The sequence below is a fragment of the Ambystoma mexicanum genome, chromosome 5p (genome assembly GCF_040938575.1).
Source record: "Ambystoma mexicanum isolate Mex_15411 chromosome 5p, UKY_AmexF1_1, whole genome shotgun sequence".
NCBI classification, from domain to species: Eukaryota; Metazoa; Chordata; class Amphibia; order Caudata; family Ambystomatidae; genus Ambystoma; species Ambystoma mexicanum.
Window position 1 is genome coordinate 953334235 of NC_090930.1, and position 17037 is coordinate 953351271.

The 17037-nt window shown below is 46.2% G+C and overlaps 1 protein-coding gene across 2 annotated transcripts in view; it reads left to right on the forward strand.

The window, feature by feature from the left end:
* Positions 1–17037, forward strand: part of DDC (dopa decarboxylase) — a 917411-nt gene that overhangs the window by 163735 nt on the left and 736639 nt on the right. The window contains exon 1 of one of the 2 annotated variants that reach the window (XM_069613412.1): positions 2009–2369. The exons of the other annotated variant lie outside the window; for it this stretch is intronic. The gene's annotated coding sequence lies outside the window, so the exon portion shown is untranslated. Of the gene's footprint in view, positions 1–2008; positions 2370–17037 lie in introns of those variants that run through there. 2 annotated transcript variants of the gene reach the window in all.

The following is a 17037-nucleotide window of genomic DNA, read 5'->3' on the forward strand; positions in this document are numbered from 1 at the left end:
GTGATTTTCAGAATATTGCTGGTCACAGGTGCCTGTGTTTGCGTGCGTTTCTTGGTGGGGGACTGAGGTCATGTCCATTGGAATGGCTTCTGTATTCGTGCCATCTGTGCCCTGCAGCTCCCATTGGCCCCTCTTGAGATTCTTTTGTTCGTTGGCATGCATGGGTGACTTGTACATTTCACTGGTTGCATTGTGACTTCATTGCACCTACGGGGAGTTGTACTATGTGGCCAGGGAGCGGTGTACAGGCACTCAGTGGGGCCGTTTACGGTTGATTCGCGATGCCGTACTTCTCACCATGGCGGAATGGTACTTTCCGCCGTGCTTGATGGCGTTAGGTACATGTCCGCTAGGGTCGGAATTCGCGTACCCTTGCGCCATGGTGGTATTTACGGTTTGGCATGGCGCGCGCGCGCGTACTTGGTGCAGTTAGCGTTGGCGTTCACTACGGTGTCGCTAATGGCATCGTACTTTGCGGTGACGGGTCATAGTCGCACCGAGCGCTATTCGATGGCGGTATTGCATTTCCGCCATCGTTTTTCGATTTCCGCCAGGGTCGTAATGAGGGCCATTGTGAATGGGTGCCTTGAAAAAGGGGAGGAAATAACAGCCGAAGGCGAACACCATGTTCATAACAGGAAGGATTTCTCTAGAGGCTCCTCTTAGAGGTTAAAGGTAAGTGGCCGCCACATTGCCTCCCGAAGAGGCCGTTTGAATTAGTTCCATAACACGTAACTGGCAGGGGACATATTCAGGCCCTGTAATGGTGTGTCACTAGTCTGACGCTTTTGCTCATGCAAGATGGCATACTAGTGCAGTGTTCCATATTGTTCCTGCTGTCCTGCGCCCCTGGCAGTAGCTAGGGACAACACAGCAACCCGGACTGTGGTGTTCTGGAGCTATCCGGAAAGTGGGCCCCATTCCCGTTAGTGCAACACTTTCCTGCTTCGATCAAAATTGATGTGGATGTTCAAGAGACACACTGAATGAGTGTGCTACTTCCATAGCGCAATAGCCCTTCAGTCTCCTTATGCCCCGCGTGGCCCCCTTTGCACTTGGGGTGCATTACAGCTAACCACCGGTCGCATATTCAGGTGACATAGAAACTTGTCGAGTGCTTCCATAACACTGACAGCCCTCATTAGGAGTTAGGGGGCAATGGTGAATCCAACCGTATTTGCCAAATAGAGCCTGTTTTAGCACCCACTCCATTCCAAATTAGGGGTACTTCCTCTGGTGGTATTCCCTGGCAATGACACTAGAGAGTTGGGGGTTTCACCATGACAATCTGGAAAATTGTACCTGCACCCCAGAGGCGTAAGTAAAAAAATTATAAAAAGTTCCTTTATTTTCTTTACACTTTTTTTCGGTAAAGAAGGTAGAGCCACAAGGGTGAACAAGTGGGCATCTCTAATTTCTACCCTCTTGCCGCCTTACCACTGTAATGCATACAAGGGACAGGATGCTGGGCATTACAAAATGTACAGTAGTGGCAGGGTGCACAATGTGCACTCGACACTAGCCATTGGCTAGTGGTAATTGACTTTTGTGTAAGAAATGATGTGCTGTCTGCATTTATAGACTTGAGGTGATCGAGTGACTTTTTATGGCTGGCTAGTAGCTTGCAAATTGACAATTTGCACCCTGGTAATGCTCTTTCAACCACTGCTGTAAACTATGTTTGTCCATCACAAACTGAGGGTGGCAATGGATAGAAACGTTTTGAAAAAAATATATAATTGGTAACCTCGGAGTTTTGCGGGATTACTGCCGGCGGTATTCCGACCATACACCCGCACTGCTCTTAATGAGGCATTTAGTTGTTCTTCGCTGCAAATGGGTTTTGGGGCTTTCCAATGTTTGTGTCCTTTATCAGGGGCAGTAGCAAGGTGGATGCTGGGAAGGGAGATCACTGTTCACTTCCGCTGACAGTGCAGAAAAGCAGAAAAGGGGACGAAACATCAGCCCTCACTTAACCCACAATGGGAATCGATCGATGTGAACTTTGATCTTATTGTTTTAAGATCCCACTCCTCCCGTGCACTCTGTACACGCGGAGAATTCCTTCTCGCCGGTGCTCTCGGCCTACCCTTCATTCCCCAATCACCCCCTCCACCTCTGCTGTGCCCGCTTCTCCACCCTTGCACTCATTAAGTAAGGTCCAAAGGTACATTCTGGGCTCAGGCTGTTGCAGCACACATGAAGCGGGGAGGTGGCGACTGCCGGCTGAACCTGATCCTTCCCTCCGGTCCTGGGCCCAAACCTCGGCAAAGGCAGTGCAACTGCCCTGCTGGGGGGCTGAACCCTCGGCCAAGTACCTCCTGTTTGTTTCCTGACCGACGCGGTCGGTGAGCTTCCGGGGCAGATAGGTAAGTGCTGCCGATAGAGGATAGTAAGCATGGTCCAGACAGGACACCTTCACACTCTAGAACCTTGGTGAAGTGTGGGAGTCTCAACACACTGGCGAAGGTGCCTCGCAGCACACATGCTGTGCCTGTCGGGGATAAAGGTGTCTTTTGTGTTGTGCAACATTTCATTTTTTATTGCGTGTGAACCGAATAGCAAAAATATTTTTTTATTTTTATTTTTTTATTTGGCTGAATTTAATCAACTTTTAAAAACAAAACATCATATATTTACATTTTGTTCACAATTGATAATTTACAAAAATTGAAAACATGCATACAAAAAACTAAAAAGAAAAAACCTAAACTTATAAATTTGACAAGAAAATTACGAATTTTTTCATTCAAAGTGATATACCAAGTACAGTGGGTAAAATGAGTGTGATCATATGATAAAGATAAAAGTAACTCCAAAAAAAAGGTAGCAAACATTTACCCAAAGAACAACCCGGGTATTTTGAACGAGCAGAATTTTACACTTAGATGCAATAGTTTCGGTTCACGTGTGTTTTTGTGAAATAATTGGTTGTTGTGGGCTGCGTTCTGCAGCTTATTGTTTGACAGTTCTTTCATTCCCCCTTTTTTTAACATGGCAAAATCAAAGCATGTTTAACCACGTTAACTTAAATTAATGAGTGCTTACAGCCCCCCCCCACCAAGTGTGAAAAGTATAGTTCTTTGATTGTTATATATATATATATATATATATATATATATATATATATATATATATATATATATATAGCAAAATGTTCAATACATTCTACAATTCTTTACATTACTCCAAAGGTATTAGACCAAAAAAATAAATCATAGGATGCTATATGGATCTGTCAGACACTAAATTAAAAGTGAACATATTGCATCAGACATTGCATCGTGCCAAGAACCCACTCGAGCGAGCTTAACCCACATATCAGAGTCATCTTCTCAGCAAACAAGATTTCTACTCCAGAATCCGAGGACTCTAACTGCCCTAAAAACTATTCAAAGTCCTCAAAAAATGGAGGCCATCAGAATATTATTATCTTTATCTGTTTATAGTTCATAGGACTTTAACAAAAACTAAATGCAAGTTAAACCCAATTCTCATATCTTTCATACAGTATACACAGGTTCCATATCGTAGAACAAATATTTGAAAACTACGACGGACACTTTGTCTCGATCTTAAAAATATACACAACCTTTGAATACTTAAAATGCCAAAGCTTACATTTTCCGAAAAGTAAGTTTCCGAACAGTATGCAGCAACCTAAATCTGCAATGGACGAACTACCGTTTTCATACATAAGAGCAACAAAATGATATGTATGCTAAAACATCACCCCTCTAAAGAACCCTCAGCAACAGTACCATGCCAGAACATTCCCCATTCCATCTGATCAGTATCACAAATAGTGGAACATGTATTAACACGAGGATTGCAAACACACATTGTAGCACAGGATCGTCCCATCACTGCATTTGCTTCTGTGGGCAAACCCATCGTGGTCAGGGCATATCCCCACGATGGATCATTGTGGTTTTTTGCACAGACAGGAAGTGGAATCTGAGTGGAGTCATGTCCAGAAAGAGCAGAGACAGCAGCAGGATTCTCTGCATTGTTGAATAACCCCAACCAGGCGATTAGTGACATATTGGTTTGAAGAAAATGGCACCAGGGTAAGTGGGAGTGCAGTGCCACTCGTGCGTAAGGAAGGGTGCCATAGAGGACAGGGCAGATCCAGCCATGCAGAAGCATCTTTCAGTGGTCTTGAAGGTGGTACTTGCATCAACTTCAAAACATGGCATGATGGAAAGGGTAGTGAGCAGTGGGCAAGACAGCAGGGTTGTGGGACATTGCTCCAGGTTGACAGTTGAATGAGCCGCAGTCATGGGAAAACACACATAATGCAAGGATACAAACTTTGCTGATGCTATCACATGGAACCCACAAGGCATACTTGGCACACTCCAATCTGAATTATGGTACAGAAGCAGCCCAGATCGTAGTCCGGGATGCCATCCTTACTCTGGTGGCCCAGGTTCTTTCTCAATGCTGATTCTACTCGACCTATTGGCAGTTTTTGACACAGTAACCACGATATCTTCATGTAGTGCCTAGAATTAGGTGCAAAGGTATCCCGCCTGCCCTTTATTGGTTTCCCTCATTTCTGTCTGAAACAGAACAAAGCAATAGTCTGGAAGAATACATTCCCCAATGCACAGTCAGATGCGGAGGCCAGCAATGTTCCCCATCACCCCACCCTCATTTTCAACATATACATCAGACCATTCATGGACCGCGCTAAGAAACACAAAATACAATTAACTTTATATACAGACATCTGTAGTTGAAGTGATGTCAAGGTGCTGATTTAAGGCCACAAAACCCCTGACATTCGCCAAGTGCTGAAGCTGCACCTCCTTAACTATGATGCCCCCGTTGCATGTCCCCTAAGCACACTGATGACATCAAAACAACATCACTGATGATATCACTTATGGCATCATGAGTGACATCACTGGTATAGCAGATCATGTCTGAAAGAAAGAGAGATGCAACATTTGAAAAACACGTTTCTGCATATAAGGGAAGCTACACTATCCCCAATCCCCAAACCTTCACCAATCATCCTACCTCACCTTGCACCCATGTTCCATGCCCCGAGAACTCCCTAATTAACACCCTTCACATCATTTTAGGGCACTTTTTAATGTCACTTAAGAACTTGATTCTCGAATTGCGTAATGGCCACCTTTCAGAACTGAAAAAGCTTGGCAATAGCAATGCATCATGGGAGATATAGCTGACTTTTTGGCTACAGGTACACCCTGCTCTGCGCCAAATGAAAAAGAAAATACCGGACATATTTTCTCCAAAACAAGAAAAGATTTCCTTTGAGCTTGTTTCTTATTTGGCACAAATGCACCCAGAGCTCTGGGTTGTGCGTGTGAGCAATATTGATCATTTATGGGAAAATGTATGGAAAAGTGAAAAACACAATTTTTTTTACCCTTTATATGTTTTGAACCGTAACAATGGATTTACATGAAACATTCTATTCCTGGGGGGCTGGGCCCTAATATTGGAATGTTAAACGCTGTGCTGATCCGTGCTACGGCTCAAAAGTTCTTATCCATAGAAACTTTGCTTTTCCTACGGATGATAGGTTTCACCTTCAGTATAGGGCGGAGACAGGGTGGCTATTGCCGCCCTATAGTTAGGGTGAAACCATTGCGCGTAGACTTTTATCAAAATTCTATTGCTAAAAACCTGCTGGACGAATTTGGATGAAATATTCCAAACAAAAAATGTGTCAAGCAAACTGGACCTTTTGGGAAAGATTTGTTAAGCAAAGTAAAAATAATTAAGAAAACAATAAAAGGGTGTTTGCAGTCTACTCCCATTCATTTTTCCATATAGGAACAGTGCAATTTGTGAGAAGCAATAACACAAAACCTGCTGGATGGATTTGGACCAGATAGAAAACAAGTTGGGCACAATGCGTTGACTTACTTTCCTTGACAGGTTTGGGGTAAGCCCCCAAGTACTTTTAAAAATATTCAACGTAGAAGGGGTTACCCCTGCTCCCAAAAACCTTAATGTTTCTCCCATAGTGCTTTGCAGAAGCTGAGGCCTTTTTAGAAATGACACACTAGCATCTTGTTTTTCCATCAATGCAAGTGATTTCTGCATTAAATTTGCAGTCAATTTGCAATAATTTTGCAGCAGCTTCACATGCAAATTACTTTTGACTCGCTTTTGACTCGCTGGAAGTAAATATTTGTCCGGTCCCCCCAAAACTGGAAATTTTGAGAGAAATTTGTCAAAAGATCAAAAAGTTATTAATACAAGATAACACACCTTTTTCAGTCTAGTACCATTAATTTTCCCATAGAGATAAAATATATAATTTGAACACCTGTAGCACAAACACTGCTGGACAAATTTGTGTCAAATAAGAAACATCACATGTACAACGCGTTACAGATATCTTTTTTTGGAAATCAAATTGTATTGGCATTTTTATTAAAACAACAGAAGACAGCAGTTGTCATTCCCCCTCGCTCCCATGCTTTGAAGTTCAATTGTCTCTGCAAAGTCCGGACACAGGGCAATATCTCCATTCCAGGCAAGCTTCTTCTGGGTACGCTTGTATGCACAACGGGAGAACCTCCTCAACAAGACCCTATGATGAACTCTACAAACCTTAATCCCCCCTCATGGCGGATGTTCTCCTACCCTCCCTTACCTCCAACCTATTCCTCATCCCTGTCGGTCTAACCGGCCATACTTATCAAAGAAGGGGAGCCATGAGCCCTCACTATCAGACCTAGACTCGTCCATGAGGTGAGTGAGATACTCTATATCATATATAGCTCAAATCTTACAGATCCACTCGTTTTCCCCTGGCATTTGCAGGTTTTTCCACAATTGAGCCAGGCAGCATCTCGCCACCACAATTATGATCTGGAGCATATGCCCTTGCTCCATTTCTGGCTACTCCTCTGTGCACATGCCAAAGAGAACAAGCCATTGTGAGAGCTGCCTCTGAATCCCATCAAACCCCTTTATCCAGGACAGGACCTCCCTCCAATATACCTGCACTTCGGGCAGCTCCACCACATATGTATATAATCCCCTTTTTCCCTGTGGTACTTCCAGCAGTGTGGGTTGAATCCCTCCCTCATTTGGGAAATTCTCGTTGGTGGGTAGTGCCACCTATGAAGTAATTTCAAGGCTTGGTGCCTATATTAGAGTGATGTTGTGGAGCTGGATGCCCTCCTACACATCCTACACATCCAAGCCCACAAAGACTCCCTACTTCCTACCCAGATCTTGCCCCCATTTAACTCTGGAAGGGAGGGGGTCCTGCAGTGTTGCCAGGAGAAGCTATCAACTCCCTGGATACTTTCTGTGTGATCAAGAACTTCGCAAAGCTCGGCAGGTCTCTTCTTAGGTTAGCCCCCCACCTTTCCTCTGACAGGATCCCATTCAGTTGTAAAAAACGAAAATGCGACAGTTTATTAAGTCCCAGGGCCTCCTCCAATCTATTCAGAGAGATGAAAGCCTTCTCCACCCACATTTGTCCCGCCCTGCTCAGCCCAGCCTCATACCAAGGTTGAAATGCCAGTGGTTCTTTGATCCCGTCTCTAAGTGGAGGGGCCCAAATGCAACTCCGAGGCGATGGCCATGTTGTGAGCCACCTGTTATCCCTTCCCTCCCTCCAGATAGACCACAGGACCTCCAGAATCAGATGATGAAGCACTCTGTCCGAGATACTGGTTCTAGGGCCCCCCAACCATTCGTCTAACGTAACCGGGGCGAATACCCTGTTATCCATCGCAACCCATTGCTTCCCTGAATGTGGTTTAAAATGGTCCACCAGGACCCAGTGCTGGGTTGCCTTGTAGTACATCACCAGGTCAGGGAAACCCACTCCTTCCTCCTCCCTTGGCCGGATTAATGTCCCATATGCAATCCTATGTTTATTCCCTACCCAGAGGAACCGAAGCATGGCTCGCTTCACCTCCAAAAAGAACAATGCAGGTATGAGCATGGGTAACATCTGAAATAGGAATACAAATTTGGGAAGGACCACCATATTCAAACAGTTTAAATGCGCCATCTAGGACAGACCCGCGCCCGACTATCTATCCATGTCTGCATTTATAGTGGACCAAAGGGGAAGGAAGTTACTGGGAAACAGTTCCCCAAAACGCTGTGTCACAAACGTCTAATTTTGCTCCTTGAACGGGAGTCCCCCAATGTAGTCCCTCTCCCAATCTGGCATCCCCCCTACCACTAGCTTTCCCAGATTGACCTTAAAACTGGATAGCTTCCCATGGTATTCCAGGCTTTCCAACAAAGGAGGGCCTTGTAATCTAGAGCAGGGCATCATCCGAAAAGAGACTAACCTTACAATCTACCTCATCTACCCTGACACCCCTAATCTCCTCATTGTCTTTAATCAATGCCGCCCATGGCGCTATCACCAAAGCGTCAATCAACAGAGAGAGAGGGCACCCCTGATGTGTGCCCAGTGCAATGGGAAGGACGGTGACTCAGTTCCATTGACCACCACCCTAGCTCCGAATACAGAGCCGATTGCCAGCCCGTCCACCTGGGGCCCATCCCCAGGGATGCAAAAACCTCCCCCATGAATGCCCAACACAAATCCGACCAACTGCCCTCTCAGCGTCCAGGGACAGCAGGAGCCCCCACTCCTCCATTACCCCCAGTGTGTTCAAGACATGGAGAGACTTCCGCATGCTGTCCAATCCCTGTCTATGTAGCACAAAGCCCACCTGATCCATGTGAATCAGTCGGGGGAGGTGAGATGCCAAACACTTGGCCATGATTTTGGCAAAAATCTTGGCATGCACATTAAGGAGAGAAATCAGCCTATATGAGGCACAGTTGGCTAGGTCCTTGCCGGGTTTGGGGATGACTGCTATCAAAGCCTGGAGGAAGGTCGGTGGTATTGCATCCTGCCCCACTATGGAATTACACAACTTGGCCAGGGGCGCCACCAACAAGATTTGGTATTGCCTATAAAAATCGTTCGTGAAGCCATCGTCCCCCGGGGCTTTTCCTGTCTTCAATCTTTGAATGGCCCCACTAACTCCTCCCTGGTTACCGCCCCTCCAACGCATCTCTCTATTCCCCTGTAAGCCTAGGGAGATTCCGGGTAAGTCAGGTATTGCTGGATTTCTCCCACTGACTGCTCTGGCGGCCTGGCATATACTTCCCTATAAAAGTCTGCAAAACAGGCTGCAATATCGGTTGCCCCGTTCCTCACCCATTTTCCCCTGCATCCCATACTCCCTCTACCCTCTTTTCTGTCCTACAACCCCTCAGTCTATTAACCAGTAGGGTCCCAACCATGTCTTCCCTTTCATAATACCCCTGTTGGGCATACCACATCCTCTTCACAACCTCCCCAATCAGGACCGTGTGGAGTTCATGCCTCTTATCCCTCATCTCTCCAAATAAGGCCACCCTGTCTACGACTCATTGAGTCAGGTGGGAGCACAATGTACTCAATTCCCCTCGGAGCCTGATTTCAATCAGTCCCCTTTCACTTTTCCTACGAGCCCCCTTCACGATGAGTAATCCCCCAAAGGTGGCTTTGGCCGCCTCCCACACCATTGCCATGCTTGTCTCCCTGTTTTCATTAATTTCAAAGTAAGCCCCTCTCTCCCTTACCAGAAAATCCCAAAACACCCGGTCCCTCAGGAGGTTGTCATTGCACGCCCACCGGAAGCTCCGAGATGGCGCGTGGAGCTGCCAGTTCACCACCACAAGCTCATGATCTGACCACGTGATCACCTCCACCCTGGGGGTCCCTGCCTCATCCACATGCTCACTCGGGATCAGGAGGAAGTCAATTCTCATATACGTCTGGTACGGGAGAGAGAAGAACGTATAACATCCAGGGCCCTGCTAGCGTATCCGCCAGACATCCACCCAAAAGTGGTCCTGCAGGAGGTCCCCCAAGCCACACTATCCCTGGTTGTCCCTTTCGTGCCCATCCCTTTCGCTGACCATCTGTCCAGCTTGGGGTACCAGAGTATCAAATTGAAGTCCCCCCACCCCAGCAACATTGCACCCTCCGCCCATCCATCCATCACCTTGAACATGTGGTGCAAGAACCCTTCCTGTCCCACATTGGGTGCGTACAGAGTAGCGAGCGTGATCCGTACTTCCGCATGCATACCTTTTATGCCCAGGAATCATCCCCTGAATCCCCTTTTGACCTGCATCTCCATAAAATGGAAGGATTTACCAAGCAATATACCCACCACTTCCTTCTTAGAAGTCTTGTGAGAGCCCCAAAAGTTCTTTGCCCTTTATCAATGATTCTGTCTCCTGCCTGTGGTGGGTCTCTTGTAAAAAAAGAACTGCCAGTTTTTGTTTGCGGAACATATTACTAGTCAAAGAACTTTTATTGTGAGAGTTGAAGCCCTTTACGTTCAGCGTACCTACTGTGACCTCAGCCATACCCCATCTTTACACTTCGTCTGTTACTCCTGGTGTGTCATATGAGGTACAAAACCTCCTGAGCATGTGAATTTCTGTGCTTGAGGTGTCCCATCCTGCCTCCACTCCATGCCCCCCCTTGCCTCCCATCTACACCCCACCCACCCCAGGTCGAGGCATCCGATCCCATATCTCCATCGTACTGGGTACAGCTACCAAACCACCAGGGACCCGTCCCCTGCCCTGAACATCCTGTTGAATAGGCCCTCCATACACACTTTATCAAATCACCCGGGGGGGGGGAAACAGTAACCCCCTCTGACTCTTAAATTGAACCATAAACTAACTCCCCCAACTCCCAGACCCCCCCTTCGATTAGCTATGTGCACACCCTCTGCACCATCTTTGACAGCTATGTTACCCATGACCCAAACCGCTGCCCACCCCTCTGGTGGCCACAGAGTAGCACCCTCGAACTCTATCAGCCTCACCTGAGGTCTCTAAAAGAGGTCAGGGGGCGATCTCCAGGAACTACAAAAGGCCAATGAGAAGTCGGTGCCGCCTCCTTTTAAGCATCATCATCCCACGCACGGGGTGGGGTGTTGAGTTTCTGGTATTTCCAGACTCCTTTCACCCTCCATTTCCCATGCGCCGACTCCGGTCCTCAGGGCCTCTGATCCGGATCCACTCCATGGCTGCTGCTCCCTGAAGCGGGCCCCTCTCGGGGACCACCAATTCCTCTGCGACTCGTTGTATGTCCTCCTCTGTCACCAGATGATGTCACTCGCCCTCCCACTTAAAAACCAACGAGAAGGGATAGCCCCAGCGGTACCTCACCCCCTTCTCTTGCAGCCTTCTAGTGAGGGGCCCACACTTCTTTAGCCTCAGTAGTGTGTGGGCCGAGAGGTCCAGGAAGATGGTCACCCTGGAATCGCCATAGTTCACCTCGTTTAGGCGCTTTGCTTGTTCGAAGACCCTCATCTTGTCCTCGTAGTGCATACGTGCCAGGACTGAAGGAAGGCCACAGGTCCCCCCATTGGCCCTGTGCACCCTGTCTATTACAACCATTTCACCTTCTCCGGAGCCTGGGACCCTTGCATATTATTTCCTGTACCTTTCGCTCCAAGCCTACAAGTGTTTCCCCCTCTGATTCCTTTAGTCCAAAGATGCTACAATTATTCTGTCTCTCCCAGTTCTCAATGTCATCTACTTTGAGGTGAAGCTCCTCGCGCCTCTCCATCTCCATAAAGCGCACCTCCATCTGTGTTTTCATGAGCATTGTAGATGCTTGATTAGCCTTGACCCCATCCATTCTGTCCTCAAGGGTAACCACCTTGACCAATAGGTCTGCCAGCCTCGCCCCCATGTCTGTCCTTCCCCTAATCTCCACAGGGATAGTTTATATGTCACTTCTGATCGAGCCAGGTTCCGCTGAAGTTGGGGCTATACCCCCGACCCCTCCAGTCTTCGCCATGGTATTTTCACTTGGTATTGGAACCTTACCAGGACCCCCTTACAGCTCATAGAGTCTCCAAGTCACCTCCTCCTGTGCCTCAAGGGGTTATCGGGAAGGTCCGAGGTTCTGACCCTGGGTATGACCACCCCAGTCCATAAGAGTCTTTTCTGGGTTCAGGCCAGTCAGCAAGGCTCGGCCTCCCCGACGCAGTCTCACTCCCGGAAGAAAGACTCCAAATCAAATGGGGGTGACCGTGGCAGGAGGGAGGAGTTGGTCCCAAACAGGGGTGTCAGGAGCCCCGGGGCTTAAATGTGACAACCAGAGTCTCTTGGTAGGACCCTCCACCAGGGTATCCCCGGACACAGCTTCCCCAGATAATGTTCCTTCCTGCCACTAGTGTGCCCCAGAGACAGGCCTCAATGGGACTTCTGACGTATAGTATTATAATATGTGCCCATAGTCCACGCAGATTCTCGGAGCTAGGAGCACCCTCCACCCCCTGTTATGGGGACGTCACTAGTCCTCACTTTCTCCCTGGGTTGGGGAGTGCCAGTGTGGAGGGTGGAGACTCACCGTCCTCTGGGGCCTCTCTGGTGTAGTCAGGGAAAGTCTTCAGGTGCCGAGGGGCATCACCTGCTACTCCGCTTGTGTGGTTGGCCTCTTTACAACAGCGGGATCCATGTGGTGATTTCTCCAAGGCGTCCTTCCTCCCCAGATCGCAGCTCGCATGGTCCGGGTCCTCACTGGCAACCACCAGTGGATCCACTCTCAGTATTCAATCACAACTCAGCACTGTTGCTTCACCCAGGATCCACTGTCTCTGTGACTCCTCTTCAAGAAAGTTCCAAAACGTGAAGGTGACTCTTCCTCAACTCCCCCGATGAAGCAGGGGTCTCTATGGCCTCCTCAACTCTCTGATGTCGGTTTGATGGCCCCTATGGTGCAGTACAGGGGATCCCCTCCAACTCACCAAGTTCATCAGACAAATGCTTGATATGCCGCAGGTGCTTGCTGTGTGTTTATGAGCTGTGCTGAGGGTGGCCTCTCATATGTCGGTTTCTTCCATTGCCATCTCTTCCCTGGGCCATCAGCGTCCGCCTCAAGGCCGGTGCCATCACCATCAAGACCACCACCCCCGCCCCCAGGAACGAGGGAGGCCGGGACAGTGATGGTCCAGCTGCCGCCCGCCCACCACGTCCACACAGTGGACGGGCACCTCCTCCATTTAGCCTCTGTTCTCACCGGGGCGTTCCCTGCCTCCCGCACCGGCCTGGAGTCTCACGGGCCGCCCTGCGGTCCACCCCTCCAGCCTGGAACAGAGGGGGGAGAGGAGGAGATGGGTCGTATATACCCTGTCCCTCGTTACCCCCAGGGCCACGTCCTCTCCTCCACCTTCACAGGGGAAGCGCCACCCATGAAGTCCAGTCCGCCTCCGCTTCCAGCTACAGTCTCCTCTGCCAGCTCCTCCTCCAGCAAGTGACCTCTGTAGTGCCACACAGGATCAGCAGGCCTGGCTCCTCTCAAGTCTGCCTCTGCCGGGGGGATCAACTCCTCAGTTCCTCGGGCCCATGAAGCTCGGCCACATTCCCCAGCCTCACATGTGTAGGGGGTCAGATTTCCAGGGAAGCAGGAGCTGTTTTTTCACCATATCTCTGCCATAACTCCAGGGCAGGGGACGGAGCTCACAGCTCAGGCAGCCATCTTGCCTGCACCTCCTTGTGGCTTCCACAGGTATCTTTTTAATGGTTTGGGGTAAATCCATCCAGTAGTTTTGTACAATATTTGATTGTGAATGGGTGCCCACTGCTCTCAAAATCCCAAAAATGTTTTGTATATATCCTATGGTGCTTTGCAGCAGAGAGGCTGAGAGACTTTTCAGAAATGATAATTTGCTCTTTTTTGGCTTAATGCAAGCGATTCTCATGGTGATATCAAGGGATGCAGAAGGCCATGGCCACTGGCCATGGCCACAGTCCATGGGTAGTGGACCCTGATGAATCCAAAGTATAACAAACAATTGAAATGTTATGAAAACATCCCACATTCGCTGAATTTCAAGGGTGTGTTGTGTTAAACCTGATCACCTTAATCTCTCTTAAATAAAGTTTTTTCACTGAATATATATAAAATTGGGAAAGCCTGTGTACATGGGCTAATGTGCGTAAAGGAAGACATTTTCAGAGTGTAAATATATATGAGGTATATTTTAACGTAATTTATGGTAATAGAAAAACAAATGTGTAAAGGATCTCGCTCCTTTTATGTAGAGGAGTAGTAACCGAAAAACAAAGTCTCACAGAATCTGTTGTTAGTTCAACATAGTACGTACAGCAAATTGTTCTATCTGCTCCTCATTGTCTTGGATTCCACTTATGGGTTTTGGACTCGGATGTATAATGTTATGGGAAGTCAGAGTAATACAATTTACGTGCAGCATGATTCAAAGTAGACATGAGATACTAAAATAAAGTAAATTGAAGTCAAATAAACTTTAAAATGTACATGAAGAATATTATTGATATAATAATACATACCAATAAATATTACAATGAATAATTGCATAATGCATAAGTACAAAAAGTAATTTATTTTGTTAGAGAAATGGTGCTTAATCAAATGCATTTCTGTTTACATATATTTTTTCTAAATGTATGTATATTCTTAGTGTATACAACTTGAAGTATGCTGTTAAAGTGTATTCCATCTTGGGCCTTTTTCTACAGCTAATTGCATGATATCATTTTTGAAATACACATTATGTTTGCCTGGAAAATGAACTTAAAGTCTTATTGTTGTATGCGTAAGGCAAGAGCCCCTCTAGCGGTGATAATATGAAATACACATTTTGCGCACCTGGAAGATGAACTTGAAATCTCATTGTTGTATATGTAAGGCAATACCTCCCTCTAGTGTTAAGAACACACAAAGCAGGCAGAATGACTTCAGACAAACACATATCCAGCCTTTTAATATATAGTATGATAATGAAATTACACCTCTTACTAGTTTCCTTTTTAATATAACATTACTTTCTAAATTGATTATTGTGATTATGAAATATGAATATAGAATTTGTTTTAGCATTGTAGTTTTGTATTGCATAATAGCCGTCCTTTATAGGTATAATGTTTTTACAATGTATGATTATGTTATTCATTTTTAAGAATAGTGTTTAATGTTTTATGTAACTAAAAGACTTAAAATATTTGGTGCAATATATGTTTGTATAAGCATGTGATATATGGCACTCAAATGTAATAGCCTTTATCAGCAAGGATGTCTTCAAAATATGCTTGAATCAACTCCAAATAGGTGTGCTACATATGGACAAATGAATAATATCAAATGCAAAAGATATTTCCAACATGGCACCCATGTAAACAAGGAATGGTCTTAGATATGCTATTCAATGGACAGAAAGGAAGGGCAATTTTATTTGGAAAATTTTTAAATAGAGAAACCTGTTTTCTATGTTTACAATCTGACGAAGACCGCAAGGGTGAACGCGTTATTGTTTGTCTTCTCCTGAACTGCTTGGCCATCGTTTTTGAAAATAAAGGACGTATGACGGAGATCCTTGCTTTTCCATCTGGTTGACTTTTATTTATGAAGAGAGTGCTGCCTAAAAGCTTTATATATATATATATATATATATATATATATATATATATATATATATATATATATATATAGTATGATATTTAATGGGAAGCAGAGAGCTACTTACAATGCAGTGAGTTTGAGAGACATTCAATGGACAATACCTTGGTGGACTTACATAGATTAATGACAATCGAAATTGGACATTTTTAAGTGCAGGTAGATGGTACGGTCCGGTATATTAGGGATGTGACCCTGATGGAGGAAGTGTTAGAGTGGAGGCAGAGAAAGTGAAGGATAGAGGAAGGTTAGAGGCAAGGGAAAAATGTTAGCACAGAGGTAGATGAGAGGTAGGTTAAGAGGATAACCTAGAGACAAGGTAGGGTAGGCTTTCAATGTGGCTTTGAACAAATCTGTGTCGATTGTTTCTTGGATGTCTGGGGAAATACAATTCAATGCGGGAGGAGAAAGAAGAGAGAAAGAGTAGAAGCCAGAGAAAGCACAGGGAGGGTGTGGTGCCATAAGGGTAGTCAAGGAGACAGAGCAGAGATTACGAGAAGGCTTGTGGAGTTGGATAAAGGAGGATAGATATGATGGTGCATTACCGTGGATAGATTTGTGAGCCAGAGGAAGGAATTGAAATCTAGCCCTGTTTTGTATTATTAGCCTGGTGATGGTACGTGGAGGTAGGTGTGTAGTGAGGGAGTTTAAAGAGAGACCTGCTAGCAAAATGAATAATTTTGTCAAGAAAAAAGAAAGCATAGGTGGGGAGAGCAAAGGGGATTCTGGCACTGTAGTCCAGTTTAAATAAGACAAAAGTGGTTACGAGATGCTTGTCTGTGTTGAAGGGAAGGAGGTGCCTGATTTTCCTAATATGTAGGTGGTTGTGGTGAGCTGCTATTGCAGTTTTGGAATGAAAGTAGAGCAGGTGTGAGAAGGGTCATGGATGACTCAGAGGTTTCTAGCTGAAGAGGAACAGAGAGTGTCAGGTGGGAACTGGACAGGCAAGGGAGTAGATTAGAGAGAGTAATTGCAGGGAATAAGAGCACCTCTGTTTTGGAAGAGTTTAACACCAGAGAGTGCAAAGCCATCCAATATTAATATAGACAGTTGACATTTTGATGGAGAGATCAGAAGGGGGTTCAGGAAAAGAGAAGACAATTTGTGTGTCGTCCCCAAAGAGTTGGTACGAGAACCCAAAGGAGGAGGTTAGTGCCCAAAGAGCAGAATTGTAGAGTGTAAATAGGAGAGGACCCAAGACAGAGCCTTGGGGCAAGGGCTTGAGCATGAATCCCAAGATGAAAGAGAGGATTAAGGAGATAAGAGTGATCAACAGTGTCAGAGGCATTGGACAGGTCCAGGAGAATTTGGATAGAGGATAGATTGAAGTGCTTAGCAGAGGCAATCATTCATGAGAGCAGTTTCTGTGGAGTGACAGGCAGGGGAGCAACCACCAGTGAAATGTTAGGGGGACCAATATTGCCAGATGTGCTTTTAGAATTGTGGTGTCGAAATGGTGTAGCAGTATTAGTGTGAACATTTCTGTGTTGTTGTTGTTGTCAAGTAATTTAGTTGTGTACTGTTACAACAGGATTGCAGCCTACAGG